Consider the following 19,126-nt stretch of genomic DNA (forward strand, 5'->3'; position numbering starts at 1 on the left):
TAAATAAATATTAAAATCAGCTTTTAGCAATTTAGATAGCAATTGCCTACTCAGATGACATGATAACTTGTTAAGTCCCTAAGTTACTTTAAAAAGCCTATTATCCACATAAGTTGGGCTGGGATTGTACCTATCTAAAAATTTGACCTCAAGAAGTATGTGTGGGGGGTAGGGGCAGCATAATGATTTTGCTAGCTGTTTGATGCCAATGAAGCTTGTGTGAGGAATGGTACCATCTATCTGCATTTCATCTTTATCTATCTTATAAGTCCTAGTACTTTTGGTCTTTAGCGTTTAGGTGACCAGTCATCCTAGAAGTTTAGAACTCTGATTCTGAGTTCAGAAAGACCTCAGTTTAAATCCTGACTCTACCTCTTGTTGATATGCCCTTAGACAAGTTTCTTTATCTCCCTTAGTCTCAATTTTCTCATGTATAAAATAAAGATAACAGTGACAACTGTTTCATAGGATTGCCAAGAGGATTAAATGGAATAACTCACTTGGAAATGTGCCTAGAACATACTAAATATGTGATAATTGTTATTATTATGGTACCCTAAGTCCTTTGCTATTGTATCCTGCCAAATCTTTTCAACTCTACAAATTGCTTCTCATTCAAAATGAGCTTTATCTACTTTTTGTTTCTTGCCAAATAAAATTATTCATTTCTTTAATATAAATGATAGAATTCAAGTAGCTCTTGGAAGGAAAGAAATTTAACTGTATTAAATTTTACTGAGGTGTGAGTCACTGGTAGCCATAACCCTTCAATAATTTGTATTTTAAGAAGAGTTTTCTTATTTTCCTCAATCTAATTTCTAATGGTTGACGATGTAGACAAGGAGACACATTGAAGTAAAGGCTATAGACAATATAGGGAAAATGTGTTTTTGTGGCACAGTGCCATTCAGGTTGATTGGCATTGCTTATCTTGGCTTCAGCAACCAGAAGTTTAGCCTTTCTGTCATAGATTTTTTTCTTTCTTCTTCTTCTTAAAGCATGCATTCTCCAGAAACTATGAACTCTTTGGAAGAGACAATGAGACCTAAAATAGACAAAGGGCTAGGGAAAGGATGAGGTGGGTTGGAGGTTAGGAGCATAGGATATGAGAAGAAGTGGTGGCTGATTTTATGTAGTTATGTGTAAATAGGGAACTGACTTTATTCTTAATGTTAGAGAAATCAATACATTAGTTCAGTTACTGCTAGGTTTAGACATATAGGTAGATATGTAAGACAGATAGGTAGCTAATTTAGGTAATTCTCTAGGTGGAAAATAGTCCATTTCAGGAGAAACACACCAGTTATTTGGAGATTGACTTTGTTTTCTTAACAGTGAAAGGGACTATGGGAATTAGTCTTCCCCATTCAGTTTAAGTGAAAAGAATGTTGAAGAGACAGATGATTTTCTCATAAAGATAATCCAGTTGGCAAGTAGGGATATTGGCAGAGCTCTGACTTCTACTTTTGGCAGTATATAGTTTAGAAGAAAGAATAATAGGAAATAAAAGGAGCTGGTAACACATTGCCACGGGTACTAATTTCAGGACAGTGTACACTGCATATGCCATGATACTTGCCCCAGGCACATAGATTAAAGTGACAGGCTTGCTTCTCAGACAATTAATGGAAATTTTATCTGTCTGCAGATAGAATTTTCCATAGTAGAGGCAAAAAATAATAAACATAATAATATATAGTGGAATGGCATCTTCTGGCTACAGAAAGCTTTTACACCCATCATTTCACTTAATCTTCAAAATAATCCTTACAAATAGATAGAACAGATGGTTTTACCTCTAAATTACAGACTTGGAGAATGAGAATTTCAAAAGTCATATAGCTTCTTAATAGCAGAATCAAGAAAAAATGATGTCATTTCTGTGGTTCTTTCTATCATCATATTAGTTTTATAAAAAGACAGTAAAAGAAAGCAATGCCCAGACTTCACTGAAGAATTCTATCAAACATTTAAAGAAAAATTAATACAAAACCTCACAAGCTATTCTGAAAAAAATGGAAGAGGAGAGGAAATTTCTGAAATGTTCTATGTTGTTATTGCCTTGATACCAAAACCAGACAAAGACAACACAAGAAAATAAAACCATAGACCAATATTCCTAATGAATATAGAGGCAGAATCCTTAACAAAATACTAGTAAATGGAATGTATTAGCATATAAAAATAGATATACACCATGACCAAGTAAAATTCATCTCAGGAATGCAAGGTTTGTTTAACATTTGAAACTCAGTCAATGTAATACATCTTATTAATGGAGTAAAAGACAAAAACCTCATGATCATTTTTATAAATGCAGAAAAAACACTTGACAAGCCAACATCCATTAATGATAAAAATATTCAGTAAACTAGCAAGAGAAAGGTGACTTCTTCAACCTGCTAAAAGAAATCTTGCAACAACCCATAGCTAACATTATAACTAATGGTGAAAGATTGACATGCTTTCCCCCTAATTTCAGGAACAAGACAAGCATGTCTGCTCTAGCTTTAGTTCAACATTGTACTGGAAGTACAGGACAATTATCTAAAAGAAAGATTCAAAAGGCATTTATATTAGAAAAGAAGAATCACTGCAGCACTATTTACAATAGCCAGGTCATGGAAGCAACCTAAATGCCCATCGACAGATGAATAGATAAAGAAGATGTGGTACATATATACAATGGAATATTACTCAGCCATAAAAAGGAATGAAATTGGGTCATTTGTGTAGCCATGGATAGACTTAGAGACTGTCATACAGAGTGAAGTAAGTCAGAAAGAGAAGACCAAATATCATATATTAATGCATATATGTGGAACCTAGAAAAATGGTACAGATGAACCAGTTTGCAGGGCAGAAACTGAGACACAGATGTAGAGAACAAACGTATGGACACCAAGGGGTGAAGGTGGCAGGGGGGTGGTTAAGTGGTGGTGGGATGAATTGGGAGATTGGGATTGACATATATATACTAATATGTATAAAATAGATAACTAATAAGAACCTGCTGTATACAAAATAAATAAAACAAAATTCAAAAAAGGAAAAAAGAAAAGAAGAAGTATAACTACCTCTATCCTTGGATGATATGATTTTCTCTATAGAAAAATTCTAAGGGATCCACAAAAATATTTTATCTAATAAACAACTTTATCGAGGTTGCAAGATATAATATTACCATAGAAAAATCAATTCCATTTCTATACATTATCAATGAACAATCAAAAAACGAAATTCAGAAAATATTTCCACTTACAATAGCATCAAAATAAGTAAAATACTTAGGAAAAAATATAACCAAAGAAGTGGAAGATTTGCACACAGAAAACTATAAAATATTGTTGACAGAAATTAAAGACTTAAATAATGAAAAGATGCCCACCTTCATAGATTGCAACACTTAATATTGTTAGATGGCAATACTATCCAAAATAATCTACAAATTCAAGACAATCCCTATCAAGATTTCAGCTGCTTTTTTTTTTTTGAAGAAATAGACAAGTTGATCTTAAAATTCATATGAAAATGCAAGGGACCCAAAGGGCCAAAACACTCTTGAAACGTGAAGGATTCACACTTCCTGATTTCAAAACTTATTACAAAGCTACGATAATCAGGACAGTATGCTTCTGGCATAAGGATAGACATATAGACCAATGAAATAAAATTGAGTCCAGAAATAATGCTTATATTTATCATCAATTGATTTTTTTCAAAGATACCAAGATAATTCAAAGGAAAGAATAGTCTTCAACATATAGTCCAAATATTATTGGAACAGCTGGACAACTGCATACAAGAGATTGAGTTTGGACCCCCATCTCACACCATGTATACAAATTAACTCAAAATGGATCTTGGACCTAAATGTAAGAGCCAAAACAATAAAACTCTTGAAGAAAACATGGTATTTTATTCCATGTATATGAAATATCCAGAAGAGGCAAATCTATGGAGACAAGAAGTCATTGCTGAGGGTTGAGGAGGAAGAGGGAGAGAGGGATAGGGGTTGACTGCTAATGAGTACAAGGGTTTTCTGAAGGATAATGAAATGTTCTAAAATTAGTTTGTGGTGATGATTTATACAACTTTTTGAAATCCATTGTAAAATTGAATGAATTGTACACTTTACATGGGTGAATATCTCAATAAAACTGTTAAAAATAAAGACAATGGAGATGACCAAGATGGCTGAGTAGAAGGACCTTGAGCTCACCTCCTACCATAGGCATACCAAAATTGCAACTATTTACAAAACACCTATCTATGAGAATGACCTGTAGACTTGCAGAAAAGATTTTCCCCAACTAAATGATACAAAGAAGGTAGGAGGGACAGAGATGCAGTATAGTCAAGATGCACCCTCCCCAGTGAAGTGGCCCACAAAAGGAAGGATAATAACAATTGCAGAGGAGCAAATGGTCTGAGCCCCACATCAGTCTCCCAAGCCTGGTGTCCTCTACCAGGAACACAAGCCCCAGAACAGCTTGCTTTGAAGGCCAGCGAGGCTTATGGACAGGAGAGCTGGAGGACTGTAGGAGACAGACTCTGCTCTTAAAGGATGCATGAAAAATCTCACATGCTCTAAGACCCAATGCAGAGGCATTAATTTGAAAGGAGCCTGTGCCAGAACATTAGGTTATCTTGGAGAGGCAACTGGGACATAGACACTGGTGTCAGATATTTTAGGGAGCTCTTTTTACCACAAGGACGCTGGTGCTGGAAAGTGACATTTTGGAGTCTTCACTCCACCCTATTATCTCCAGGACCTGGCCACCCTCATTATTCCCGAGTAAACAGTCCCATAGGGCCAAGTAGCCAGTCCTGTGAGACATAGCCCCAACCACTCACAGGCCAGCACCAGCCCTGTGACTCTCTTGACTATGGAGCCAGCCACGGCAGGATCCGTCTATGCCCTCCAGGGGCCAGAAGCCTCCATACGAGGCAGGACCTGGCAACCAGCTGAGACAGGGACCAGCCCTATGTACCAGCATACCCGCAGTCAGCAGCCCCACCACAACAGAAGAGCCCACTCAGCCCACATAAGGGGCACTCTTAGATCATATAGCTCTGGTGACTAGAGGGGAGTGTGCTTCTGGGCTCCATAGGATGTCTCCTACATAAGGCAACTCTGCTAAAATCTAAACATAATCAAGCAACCTAATATATACAAATAAGCAGAGAGAATTAGGCAAAACGAGGTGATAAAGGGATATATTCTAAATGAAGGAACAAGATAAAACCCAGAAAAAGAACTAACTGAAGTGGAGATAAGCAATCTGCCTGATAAAGAGTTCAGGGTAATGATCATAAATATGCTCAATGAACTCAGCAGAAAAATGGGTGAAAACTGTGAAAAGTTTAGTAAAGATTTAGAAAATATAAAGAAGAACCAGAGTTGCAAAATACAATACCTGAAATAAAAAAATACGCTAGACAGAATCAACGATAGATTAGATTATACAGAGAAACAGATAAGCAAACTGGAAGACAGAGTAGTAGAAATCACCCAAGCTGAAAGAAAAACTATGAATTTTAAAACATTAAGACAGCTTGAGACCTCTGGGAAAACATAAAGTGTATAATATTTGCATTATAAGTGTTCCAGAGGGAAAAGAGAAAATGACAGAACACATATCCTGAAAAAGAAAACAGAAATCCAAGTGCAGAAGTCACAGAGAGTCCCAAATAAAATCATGCAAAAGAGATCCACACCAAGAGACATTGTAATTAAAATGGCAAATATTAAAGATAAAGACAGAATATTAAAAGCAGCAAGGAAAAAGCTACAAATTATGTACAAGAGAACTCTCATAAGAAACTTTGCAGACCAGAAGGAAATGGAATGATATATTTATAGGGATGAAAGCAAAATACCTACAGTCAAGCATACTCTACTTAGTAAGGCTATCATTCAGATTTGAAGGAGAGATAAAGAGTTTTACAGACAAGCAAAAGCTAAAAGTGCTCAGCAACACTAAGCTGGCTTTACAAGAAATGTTAAAGGGACTTCTCTAAGTAGAAAAGAAAAGACAATAACTTAAAGTATGAAAATTACAAAAGGAAAAGTCTCATTGCAAAAGGCAAATGTATACTAAAAGTAGCAAATCAACTACAAATCAAGCTAGTAGGAAGGTGAAAAGCCAAAAGTAGTAAAATCATTTCTATCCAAGATAAGTAGTTAAGGGATACACAAAACAAAAAGAAGTAAAATATGATGTCCAAAACAGTAAATTTAGGGGTGAAGGGAGTAAATATGCAGGGCTGGTAAAATGTGTTAGAACTCAAGAGATCAGTAAGGGTGGGGGGGACTTTCCAGAGGTCTCTCTTTCTCTCTATATAGCTATTTATAAGCCTCATGGTAGCCACAAACCAAAAATCTATGATAGAACCACTCACAGAATATAAAAGGAATACAAACATAAAACTAAAGGTAGTTATCAAATCACAAGGGAGGAGAGCAAATGAAAAAGGAAGGAACATAAAAGAACTACAAAAACAAGCCATAAACAATAAAAAGTGGCAATAAGTTTATACCTGTTAATAATTACCTTAAATGTAAATGGACTAAGTGCTACAATCAAAAGACACAGAGTGGTTCAATGTATAAAGAAAACAACACTTATCTATATGCTGCCAAGAGGAGACTCACTTCAGATTTAAAGACACACAGAGCCTGAAAGTGAGGGTATGAAGAAAGGTATTCCATGCAAATGGAAATGAAAAGAATGCCAAGTTAGCAATACCTATATCAGAAAAAAAAAATGACTTTAAACAAGAGACAAGAAGGAAATTTCATAATCATCAAGGATCAATCCAAGAAGAAGACATAAACATTATAAATATATATGTGGACCCAACATAGCAGTACTTAAATACATAAAGCAAATATTAATAGACATAAAGAAACTGATAGTAACATAAAAGTAAAAGGGAACTTTAATAAGCCAAATACATCAATGGACAGATCATCCAGAAAGAAAATCAACAAGGAAACACCGGCCTTAAATTACATTTTAGGTCAGATGAACTTAACAGACATATATGGAACATTCCATCAAAAGCAGCAGAATATACATTCTTTTTAAATGCACATGGAACATACTCCAGGGTACATCACATGCTAGGCCACAAAACAAGCCTCAACGAATTTATGGAGATTGAAATCAGACCAAGATTCTTTTCCAAATATAACGTTGTGAGATTGGAAGTCAACACAAGAAAAAAACCACAAACATGTGGAAGGTAAGCAATATACCGCTGAACAACTTATTAATCACTGAAGAAATCAGAAGAAATCAATACCTTGAGACAAATGAAAATGGAAACACAGTGTTTTGAAATGTTCAGGACCCAGCAAAAGTAGTTCTCAGAAGAGGTTTATAACAATACAAACCTACCTTATGAAACAAAACAAAAAATTGTGAAATGAACTATCTAACTTTATGTTTAAAGGATCTAGAAAAGAAAAAACAAAATTAAAAGTTAGTAGTAGGAAAAAAATTATGAAAATCACAGGTGTAATAAATGAAATAGAGTCTGAAAACCAGTAAAACATACCAATAAAACTAAGACCTGGATTTTTGAAAAGATAAAACTTTTAAACTTTTAGCCAGACTCATCAAATAAAAAGGAGAGAGAAAGGGCCAAAATAAGTAAAATTATAAATGAAAGAGAAGAAGTTACAACCGACACCACAGAAATACAAAGTATCATAACAGATTACTACAAACTATATGCTAATAAAATGAACAACCTAGAAGAAATGGACAAATTCTTAGAAAAGTACAATCTCCCAAGACTGAAACAGTAAGAAATAGATAATATGAAAAGGCCAATTACAAGTAATGAAATTTAATCAAACCTTAAAAAAAAAATCTCCCAACAAACAAAAGTTCAGGACCAGATGGCTTCACAGGTAAATTCTATAAAATATTTAAAGAAGAATCAAAAATTATCAAAGAATTCAAAAACTGAAGAATAAGGAACACATCTGAACTCATTCTATGAGGCAAATATCACCCTGATACCAAAACCAGAGAAAGACACCACAAAAAATAGAAAATTACAGACCAATATCGCAGCTGAAAATTGATGCAAAAATTGTCAACAAAATATCAGCAAGTCAAATGAAACAAAATATTAAAATGATCATACACCGTGAACAAGTGAGATACAAGGGTGGTCCAGAATCCAAAAATCAACCAATGTAATACACCACATTAACACAACAAAGGAGAAAAATTACATGGTCATCTCAATAGTTGTAGAAAAAGCTTTTGACAAAATTCAACATCAAAACTCTCAACAAAGTTGTATGGATGGAACATATCTCAACATAGTAAAGGCCATATATGACATACCTACACCCAATGTCATACTCAAGGGTAAAATGTTGAAAACATTTTCTCTAAGATCAGGAAGAAGACAAGGATGAATGCTCTCACCACTTTTATTCAACTCTGTATTGGCAGTTTAGCCACAGCAATCAGACAAGAAAAATAAAAGAAATTCAAATTTGAAAGCAAAATGTAAAACTGTCACTGTTTGCAGATATGATACTGTATATACAAAATCTTGAAGATGTCACCAAAAAGCTATTAGACCAATAAATGAATTCAGTCAAGTTGCAGGATACAAAATTAATATGCAGAACTCGGTTGCATTTCTAAACACTAACAATATCAAAAGGGATAAAATACCTACGAATAAATCTAGCCAAGGAGGTAAAAGACTTGTACTCAGAAAACTATAAGACATTGATGAAAGAAACTGAGGAACACACAAACAAATGGAAATATATACCATGCTCAGCACTGGAAAAATTAATATTTTTAAAATAACCATACTACCCAAAACAATCTACAGATTCAATACAATCTCTATCAAAATTCCAATGACATTTTTCATAGAAGTACAACTAATTTAAAATTTGTTTGAACCCACAGAAGACCCCAATTAATCAAAACACATTCTTGAGAAAGAATAACAAACCTAGAGGTGTCATACTCCCTGATTTCAAACAATACTACAAGGCTATAGTCATCAAAACAATATGGTACTGCCACAGAAACAAGTGCATAGGTTAGTGGGACAGAATAGATTAATGCCCAGACATAAACCCACACTTATATGATCAATTAATCTATAACAAACGAGGGAAGAATATACAATGGGGAAAACCAGCCTCTTCAATAAATAGTGTTGGGAATTTGGACAACTACATGCAAAAAAATCAAACTGAACTACTCTCGCACACAATATACAAAAATAAACTAAAAATGGATTAAAGACTCAAATGTTGAAACTGGCAACATCAAACTCCTATAAGAAAACATAGGAAGTGCACTGTTTGTCATCAGTCTTAGCAAAAAATTTTTTTGGATCTGTCTCCTAGGGCAAGAGAAACAAGCAAAAGTAAACAAATGGGACTACATCAAACCTTTTTTTTTTTATTCAAACAGAAAGTCACAAAAATTATAATCATCTGCATCAGTTCACTCAGTCCCATGTAATTAATTTTTCTTCATCTTGATCTTTTATTAGCACTTTTATGAATTCATCAGTTTTCCATTAGAGTTCTGAAAATGCTTATTCATTCAGTTCAGCAGTATAGTCAGTTACCAGAAACCTGTACTTGTCAGAGTCTTTTCCATGAATTCCTTGAAGATGAAACCCTTTTATAGGAACATTTTTGTAAAAGCATCAGAGTACACCCAGAACTGTCTGTAAATGACAAAAGACTTAAAAATGACCACGGTTAAAGACTTTACATCAAACCTTTTTAATTTTTAGTTTTGCACAGCGAAGGAAACTATCCACAAAACAAAAGACAGTTCACTGAATAGGGCAAGAATAGTGGCAAACCATATATCTGATAAGGAGTTAAGATCCAAAATATGTAAGAACTCATGTAATTTAATATTTAAAAAAGTGATTAAAAAATGGGAGGAAGACCTGAATATATATTTTTCCAGGAAGACATACAGATAACCAACAGGCACATGAAAAGATGTTCAACATTAATACTCATAAAGGAAGTGTGAATCAAAATGACAATGAGATATTACCTCATACCTGTTAGAATGGCAGGGATGTGGAGAAAAAGGAAACTTCATGCCTTGTTGGTGGGAATGCCAGTTGTCATAGCTGCTATGGAAAGCAGAATGGGGTTCTTCAAAAATTAAAAACAGAATAACCATACAATCCAGCAATTCCAATTTTGGATATTTTCCAAGGTAAACAAAAACAGTAATTCAAAAATATATATGCACCTCTACATTCATTGCAGCATTCTTTATGATAACCAACATACAGAAGCAACCTAAGTGTTCATCAATAGATGAATGAATAAAGATCTGGTATATCTATATATCTCTATTTATCTATCTATCATCTATCTATCTATCTATCTATCTATCTATCTATCTATCTAATCTAAATTACCCAGCCATAAAAAAGAATGAAATCTTGCCATTTACAACAACATGGGTTGACCTAGAGGGTATCATGCTAAGTGAAATAAATCAGAAAGAGGAGGACAAATACTGAATGATTTCACTCATATGTGGAGTCTAAAAAACAAAATGAATGAACAAACATAACAAAACAGAAACAGACCCATGGATACAGAGACCAAACTGTTGCCTTGGAGATAGGGTGGGAGGACAGACAAAATGAGCAAAGGGGATTAAGAGGTACAAACTTCCAGTTATAAAATGAATGAGTTATAGGGATGTAATGTGCAACATAGGAAGCTTAGTCAATAATATTATAATAATTTTGTATGCTAACAGATAATAACAAGACTTATTGTAGTGATTATTATTTAGTCTATAAAAATATTGAATAACTATGTTGTACAACTGAAACTATTATAATACTGTAAGTCAATTATACTTCTATAAAAATAAAAATAAAATAAAAACTATAGTCTCCTCATCTGTATACCAAGTCTTCCTGCTTATGACTTTTTCCTAAATTTTCTCCAATATTATGGCTACTTTAAGTTGATTACTAGTTCCGCTTTTACTGACATTGTCTATAGATTTGGTTTACATCAGGTTTCTCCAATGAGAGTCATTAATTGGGGGCACCTTTTCCTTTAATAAAAAAGAAAAAGTTATTCTAAACATAGCTGTACACATTTGATCAAAGATTTAAACTGGGAGGAGATTAGTTCAAGATGGCAGAGTAGAAGGATGTGAACTCACCCCTTCTTATGTAAATATCAAAATCACAACAACTGCTGAAAAAAATCAACAAAAAAAGCTGGAACCGACCAAAAAAGATACCCTACATCCAAAGGAAAATAGGAAGCCACAAAGAGATAGTAGGAGGGGGCAATTGTGATAAAATCAAATCCCATATCCACCAGGTGGGAGACACACAAACTGGAAACAAATTATATCACAGAAGTTCTGCCACAGGAGGGAAATTCCTGAGACCCATGTTATACTTCCAGGCCTGGGGATCTGGAACTGGGAGAAGGAGCCCCCAGAGAATTTGAAAGCCAGCGGGGTTTGATTGCAGGAATTCTACAGAACTGGGGGAAGCAGAAACTCCAATCCTGGAGAGTGCACACAATGTCACAAGTGCACCAGGGGGGACCCAGGGGACAAAAAGCATGGACCTCATAAAAGACTGGGACAGATATACCTACTAGTATTAGAAGATCTCCTACAGAGGCAGGGGGAGGCTGTGTCTCATGGTGGTGAAAAAGCCACTGGAAGCAGCAGATTTGGGGAGTACTCATTAACATCATCCCGCCCAGAGGCCACAATTAACCCCACCCTACAGCCTGTAGGTTCCAGTGCTGGGTTTCCTCAGACCAAGCAACCAACAGCATGGGAGCACAGCCCCACCCATCAGCAGACAAGCTGCAAAAAGTCTTCCTGAGCACAGCCTTGCCCATCAGAGGAACAAGAACCAGCTCCACCCATCAGTAGTCTGGAACCAGCCCCTCCCATCAGAAGACCTGTACAAGCCTCTAAGACAGCCTTATCCACCAGAAGGCAGACAGCAGAAACAAGAAGAACTATAATCTTGCAGCCTGTGGAACAGAAACCACAATCACAGAAATTTACACAAAATGAGATGACAGAGGAATATGTCTCAGATGAAGGAACAAGATAAAACCCCAGAAAAACAACTAAGTGAAGCGGAGATAGGCAACCTATTGGAAAAAGAATTCAGAATAATGTTAGTGAAGATGATCCAAGATCTCAGTTAAAGAATGGAGGCAAGGATCTAGAAGATGCAAGAAATGTTTAACAAAGACCTAGAAGAACTAAAGAACAAACAAACAGAGATGAACAACACAATAACTGAAATGAAAAATACATAAGGAGAAATTGATAGCAGAATAACTGAGGCAGAAGAACAGATAAGTGACCTGAAAGACAGAATGGTGGAAATCACTGCCATGGAACAGAATAAAAAAAATATACTGAAACGAAATCAAGACAGTCTAATAGACCTCTGGGACAGCATTAAACGCATCAACATTCACAATGTAGGGGTCCCAGAAGGAAAAGAGAGGAGAAAAGACCTGAGAAAATATTTGAAGTGATAATATATGAAAACTTCCCTAACATGTGAAAGGAAACAGTCACCCAAGTCCAGGAAACATAGAGAATCCCATGCAGGATAAATCCAATTAGAATATGCCAAGACACATATTAATCAAATTGGAAAAATTAAAGACAAAGAAAAAATACGAAAAGCAACAAGGGAAAAGCAACAAGTAACATAAAAAGGAACTCCCATAAGGTTATCAACTGGTTTCTCAGCAGGAACTCTGCAGGCCTAAAGGGAGTGGCACAATGTATATAAAGTGATGAAAGGGAAGAACCTACACCCAAGACTATTCTAGCCAGCAAGGCACTCATTCAGATTTGAGGGAGAAATCAAAGGCTTTACAGACAAGCAAAAGCTAAGAGATTTCAGCACCACCAGAACAGCTTTGTAACAAATGTTAAAGGAACTTCTCTCAGTGGAAAAGAAAAGGCCACAACTAGAAACAGGAAAATTACAAATGGAAAAGCTCACTGGTAAAGGAAAACATACAGTAAAGGTAGGAAACCATCCACACACAAATATGATATCAAAACCTGCAACTGTAAGAAGAGACCACAAATGCAGGATATTGGAAATGCATTGGAAATTAAAAGACCAGCAACTAAAAACATTCCTGTTTATATATACAGACTGCTATATCAAAACCTCATGGTAACTGCAAACTGAAAATCAACAATAGATACACACACAAAACAGAAAAAGGAATCCAAACACAACACTAACGTTAGTGACCAACTCACAGGAGAAGAGAACAAAAGAGGACGGGAAAAAAAAAACAACAAAAACAAATCTAAAACAATTAACCAAATGGCAATGAAAACATACATATCGATAATTGCCTTAAACGTCAGTGGATTAATGCTCCAACCAAAAGACATAGACTGCCTGAATGGACATAAAAATAAGACCTGTGTATATAGTGTCTAAAAGAGACACACTTCAGATCTACAGACACATACAGACTGAAAGTGAGGGGATGGAAAAAGCTATTCCATGCAAATGGAAATCAAAAGAAAGCTAGAATAGCAATATTCATGTCAGGAAAAAATAGACTTTAATATAAAGACTACTATAAGAAACAAGGAAGGACACAAGGGATCAATCCAAGAAGATAATATAACAATTGTAAATATATATATGCACCCAGCATAGGAGCACCCCAATATATAAGGCAAATACTAACAGCCATACAAGGAGAAGTCGACAGTAACACAGTAATAGTGGGGAACGTTAACACGCCACTTTCATCAGTGGACAGATCATCCAGACAGAAGATGAACGAGGAAACACAGGCCTTAAATGACACATTAGACCAGATGGACTTAATTAATATTTATAGGGCATTCCATCCAAAAGCAGCAGAATACAGATTCTTCTGAAGTGCACATGAAATATTCTCCAGGATTGACCACATGCTGGGCCACAAAATGAGCCTCAGTAAATTTAAGAAAATTGAAATCATATCAAGCATCTTTTCCTATCACAACACTATGAGATTAGAAATCAACTACAAGAAAAAAACTAAAAAACACAAACACATGGAGGCTAAACAGTATGCTACTAAACAAACAATGTATCACAGAGAGACAAATGAAAATGAAAGCATGATGATCCAAAACCTATGGGACTCAGCAAAAGCGGTTCTAAGAGGGAATTTTATAGCAATACAATCTTACCTCAGGAAACAAGAAAAATCACAAATTAACAACCTAACCTTACACCTAAAGCAACTAGAGAAAAAATAAACAAAACCCGAAGTTAGCAGAAGGAAAGAAATAATAAAATCAGAGCAGAAATAAATGAAGTAGATATGAAGAAAATAATAGAAAAGATCAATGAAACTAAAACCTGGTTCTTTGAAGAGGTAAACAAAATGGACAAACCTTTAGCCAGACTCAACAAGAAAAAAAGGGAGAGGGTTCAAATCAATAAAATTAGAAATGAAAAAGGAGAAGTTACAATGGACACCACAGAAATACAAAGGCTCATATGAGACTACTACAAGCAACTATATGCTAAGAAAAAATGGAAACCCTGGAAGAAATGGACAAATTCTTAGAAAGGTACAATCTCTCAAAACTGAACCAGGAGGAAATAGAAAATATGAACAGACCAATAACAAGTACTGAAATTGAAACTGTGATTTAAAAACTCCCAAGAAACAAAAGTCCAGGACCAGATGGCTTCACATGAGAATTCTATCAAACATTCAGAGAAGAGTTACCACCTGTCCTTCTCAAACTATTCCAAAAACTTGCAGAAGAAGGAATACTCCCAAACTCATTCTTTGAGGCCACCATCACCCTGATACCAAAACCAGATAAAGATACCACAGGAAAAGTATAGGCTAATATCACTGATGAACATAGACAGAAAAATCCTCCACAAGATACTAGCAATCTGAATCCAACAATACATTAAAAGGATCATACACCATGATCAAGTGGTATTTATCCCAGGGATGAAAGGATTTCACAATATCTGCAAATTAATCAGTTTGATACATCAAATCAACAAATTGAAGATTAAAAACCATATGATCATTTCAATAGGTGAAGAAAAAAGCTTTTGACAAAATTCAACTCCCATTTATGATAAAAACTCTCCAGAAAGTGGGCATAGAGGGAACCTACCTCAACACAATAAAGGCCATATATGACAAACCCACAGCCAACATCATTCTCGATGGTGAAAAACTGAAAGCATTTCCTCTAAGATCAAGAAGACAGGTAGGTCCACTCTCACCACTTTTATTCAACTTGGTCTTGGAAGTCCTAGCCACTACAATCATAGAAGAAAAAGAAATAAAAGGAATCCAAATTGGAAAAGAAGTATAACTGTCATTGTTTGCAGATAACATGACACTATACATAGAAAATCCTAAAGATGCTACCAGAAAACTAGTAGAGTTCATCAATGAATTTGATAAAGTTGTAGGATACAAAGATAATACACAGAAATCTATTGCATTTCTATACACTAACAATGAAAGATGAGAAACAGAAATTTAAGAAACAATCCCATTAACATCACATCAACAATTATAAAATACCTAGGAATGTAGCTACCTAAGGAGATAAAAGACCTGTACTCTGAAAACTATAAGATGCTAATGAAAGAAATTGAAGATGACAGAAAGAATTGGAAAGATATACCATGTTCTTGAATTGAATCAATATTGTCAAAATGACTATATTATCCAAGGCAATCTACAGATTAAATGCAATCCCTATCAAATTACTAATGACATTTTTCATAGAACTAGAAGAAAAAATCTTAAAACTTGTATGGAGACACAAAATACCCCAATTAGCCAAAGCAATCTTGAGAAAGAAAAATAGAGTGGGAGGATTCAGGCTCCCTGTCTTCCAATTATACTACAAAGCTACAGTCATCAAAGCAGTATGGTATGGGCACAAAAACAGAAATAGAGATCAATGGAACAGAATAGAAAGCCCAGAAATAAACCCACACACCTATGGGCAATTAATCTACAACAAACGAGGCAAGACTTTAAAATGGAGGAAAAACAGCCTCTTCAATAAATGGTGCTGGCTGTTGGTGGGAATGTAAATTGATATAGCCACTATGGAGAACAGTATGGAGGTTCCTTAAAAAACTACAAATAGAACTACCATACGACCCAGCAATCCCACTACTGGGCATATACCCTGAGAAAACCATAGGTCAAAAAGTGTCATGTACCACAATGTTCATTGCAGCTCTATTTACAATAGCCAGGACATGGAAGCAATCTAAGTGTCCATCATCAGATGAATGGATAAAGAAGATGTGGCACATATATACAATGGAATATTACTCAGCCATAAAAAGAAATGAAATGGAGGTATTTGTAATGAGGTGGATGGAGTTAGAGTCTGTCATACAGAGTGAAGTAAGTCAGAAAGAGAAAAACAAATACAGTATGCTAACACATATATACGGAATCTAAGGAAAAAAAAAAAAAAAAAAAGGCCATGAAGAACCTAGTGGCAAGACGGGAATAAAGACACAGACCTACTAGAGAATGGACTTGAGGATATGGGGAGGGGGTGGGGTGAGATGTGACAGGGTAAGAGAGTGTCATGGACATATATACACTACCAAATGTAAAATAGATAGCTAGTGGGAAGCAGCCGCATAGCACAGGGAGATCAGCTCGGTGCTTTGTGACCACCTAGAGGGGTGGGATGGGGAGGGTGGGAGGGAGGGAGATGCAAGAGGGAAGAGAAATGGGAACATATTGTATATGTATAACTGATTCACTTTGTTATAAAGCAGAAGCTAACACACTATTGTAAGGCAATTATACTTCAATAAAGATGTTTAAAAAATAAATAAATAAATAAATGGTGCTGGGAAAACTGGACAGCTTCATTAAAAAAAAAATGAAATTAGAACATTCCTTAACACTGCACACAAAAATAAACTCAAAATGGATTAAAGACCTAAATGTAAGACCAGATACTATAAAACTCTTAGAGGAAAATATAGGCAGAATACTCTTTGACATAAATTGAGGCAATATCTTTTTTGATCCATCTCCCAGAATAATGGAAGTAAAAACTAAAATAAACAAATGAGACCTAATTAAATTCAAATGCACAACAAAGGAAACCATAAACAAAATGAAAAGACAATGCACAGAATGGGAGAAAATATTTGCAAATGATGTGACCAACAACAGATTAGTTTCCAAAATTTTCAAGTTGTTCATGTTGCTCCATATCAAAAAAAAACAACAACAGAGTCAAAAAAAAGTGGGCAGAAGACCTAAAGAGACATTTTTCTAAAGAAGACCTGCAGATGCCCAAGAGGCATATGAAAAAATGCTCAGCATTGCTAATTATTAGAGAAATACAAATCAAAACTACGAGATACCACCTCACAGCAGTCAGAATGGCCATCATCAAAAAATCTGCAAACAATAAATACTGGAGAGAGAAAAGGGAACCCTCCTACACTGTTTGTGGGAATGTAAATTGGTACAGACACTATGGAGAACATTATGGAGGTTCCTTAAGAAAACTAAAAATAGAGCTACCATATGTTCCAGTAATCCCAATCCTGAACATATATTCAGGGAAAACCATAATTCAAAAGGATACATGCACCCCAATGTTCATTGCAGCACTATTTACAATAGCCAAGACATGGAAGCAACAACCTAAATGTCCATCAACAGATGAATGGATAAAGAAGATGGGGCACATATATACAATGGAATATTAGCCATTAAAAAGAATGAAATAATGCCATTTGCAGCAACATGGATGGACCTGGAGATATCATACTAAGTGAAGTAAGTCAGACAGGGAAAGATAAATGTTGTATGATATCACTCACATGTGGAATCTAAAAAAAGAAAAAAGATACACATGAACTTATTTACAAAACAGAAACAGACTCAGAGACAGAGAATGAACTTATGGTTACCAGGGGGAAGTGTGGGGGGGGCGGAATAGATTGGGAGTTTGAGGTTTACATTCACACACTGCTATATTTAAAATAAAATGCCTTTCCATGAAAATAAGAAAAAGCTTTGAACTGCACTTTTGGAGCTGGGGAGAGGTATTACTTACATTCTGTGACCCATGTTTTTCTACTTTATTCCTCAGAATACACCCAGTTTAATTACCATAATAGCTATTTACTAACTTGCAAATGCAACAACTAAAACTATGAACCATTAATTGCTAACTCCTCTGAAACTCTGTAAAGGTCCTTTTTCTAGAGTTTATTTTTCAGTTAGCATATGTTGGTTTGTATAGACTGAACTATACATTTGTATATTTATATATTATATATATAATATATATTTAATGTATATATGTACATATATATCCTTTATAATTCAACTAAATTTGTAAGTTACAAGTCTCTACAAAAGGGAACTCTTTAAAGTTTCTTGAAGGCTTAACACAATACCCTACATATATGAGCTAACTAAAAAGTGTTTTAGCTGGATAGTTTATGTGCCAGCCTCTATGCCTGGGAAGAGGAGGCCTTGTGAGTGGCCTTTATTTATAATTCAGAAAATTATAGAAAGTTTTAAGATTAGGGATTCTCTGTACCTTCTTATAAGTCTCATCTTTTAGTAGCACGTTTTTGTCCAGGAAATGGTAGTTCTTTGTAAAATACAATTGGCCTAGAAGACTTTGACTTCTTGGAATTCTAACTAGCTCAAAATATAATTTTCCTTCCATAAAATTTTATACTTTTTCCTTCCATAAAAACAAATGCAATAGATAATTTATATTGTACATGTGTCCCATTTAAGCAGGGTGTATTATAGCAATAAGGTAGGATTTTCAATAAATGACCAAACATTCAAATAAGCATATTTTCATAGGAGTTCCTTGGTAGACAACACACTTTTTTTCCTCTAATGGTGATATGAAGGCATTTCCTAGGTTAGGGAAGTTTTCAGCTATTATGTCTTCAAATATGTTTTCTGCCCCTTTCTCTCTTCTCCTTCTGGGACCCCTATAATGTGAATGTTAGTACATTTGGTATTGTCTTAGAGGTTTCTTAAACTGTC

The 19,126-nt window shown here is 35.1% G+C and overlaps 1 protein-coding gene and 1 long non-coding RNA gene across 5 annotated transcripts in view; one reads left to right on the top strand and one right to left on the bottom strand.

Annotated features, from left to right (window-relative positions):
- The window catches only part of GUCY1A2 (guanylate cyclase 1 soluble subunit alpha 2), a 432,229-nt gene that overhangs the window by 165,457 nt on the left and 247,646 nt on the right, over positions 1–19,126 (top strand). The window lies entirely within an intron of this gene.
- The window catches only part of LOC309604981, a 159,940-nt gene continuing 157,274 nt past the window's right edge, over positions 16,461–19,126 (bottom strand). The window contains exon 2 of the long non-coding RNA XR_014231197.1: positions 16,461–16,940. This is a non-coding gene — a long non-coding RNA (uncharacterized lncRNA). The remainder of the gene's footprint in view (positions 16,941–19,126) is intronic.

Source organism: Balaenoptera borealis, assembly GCF_965194805.1.
Source record: "Balaenoptera borealis genome assembly, chromosome: 11".
In the NCBI taxonomy this organism is placed as follows: Eukaryota; Metazoa; Chordata; class Mammalia; order Artiodactyla; family Balaenopteridae; genus Balaenoptera; species Balaenoptera borealis.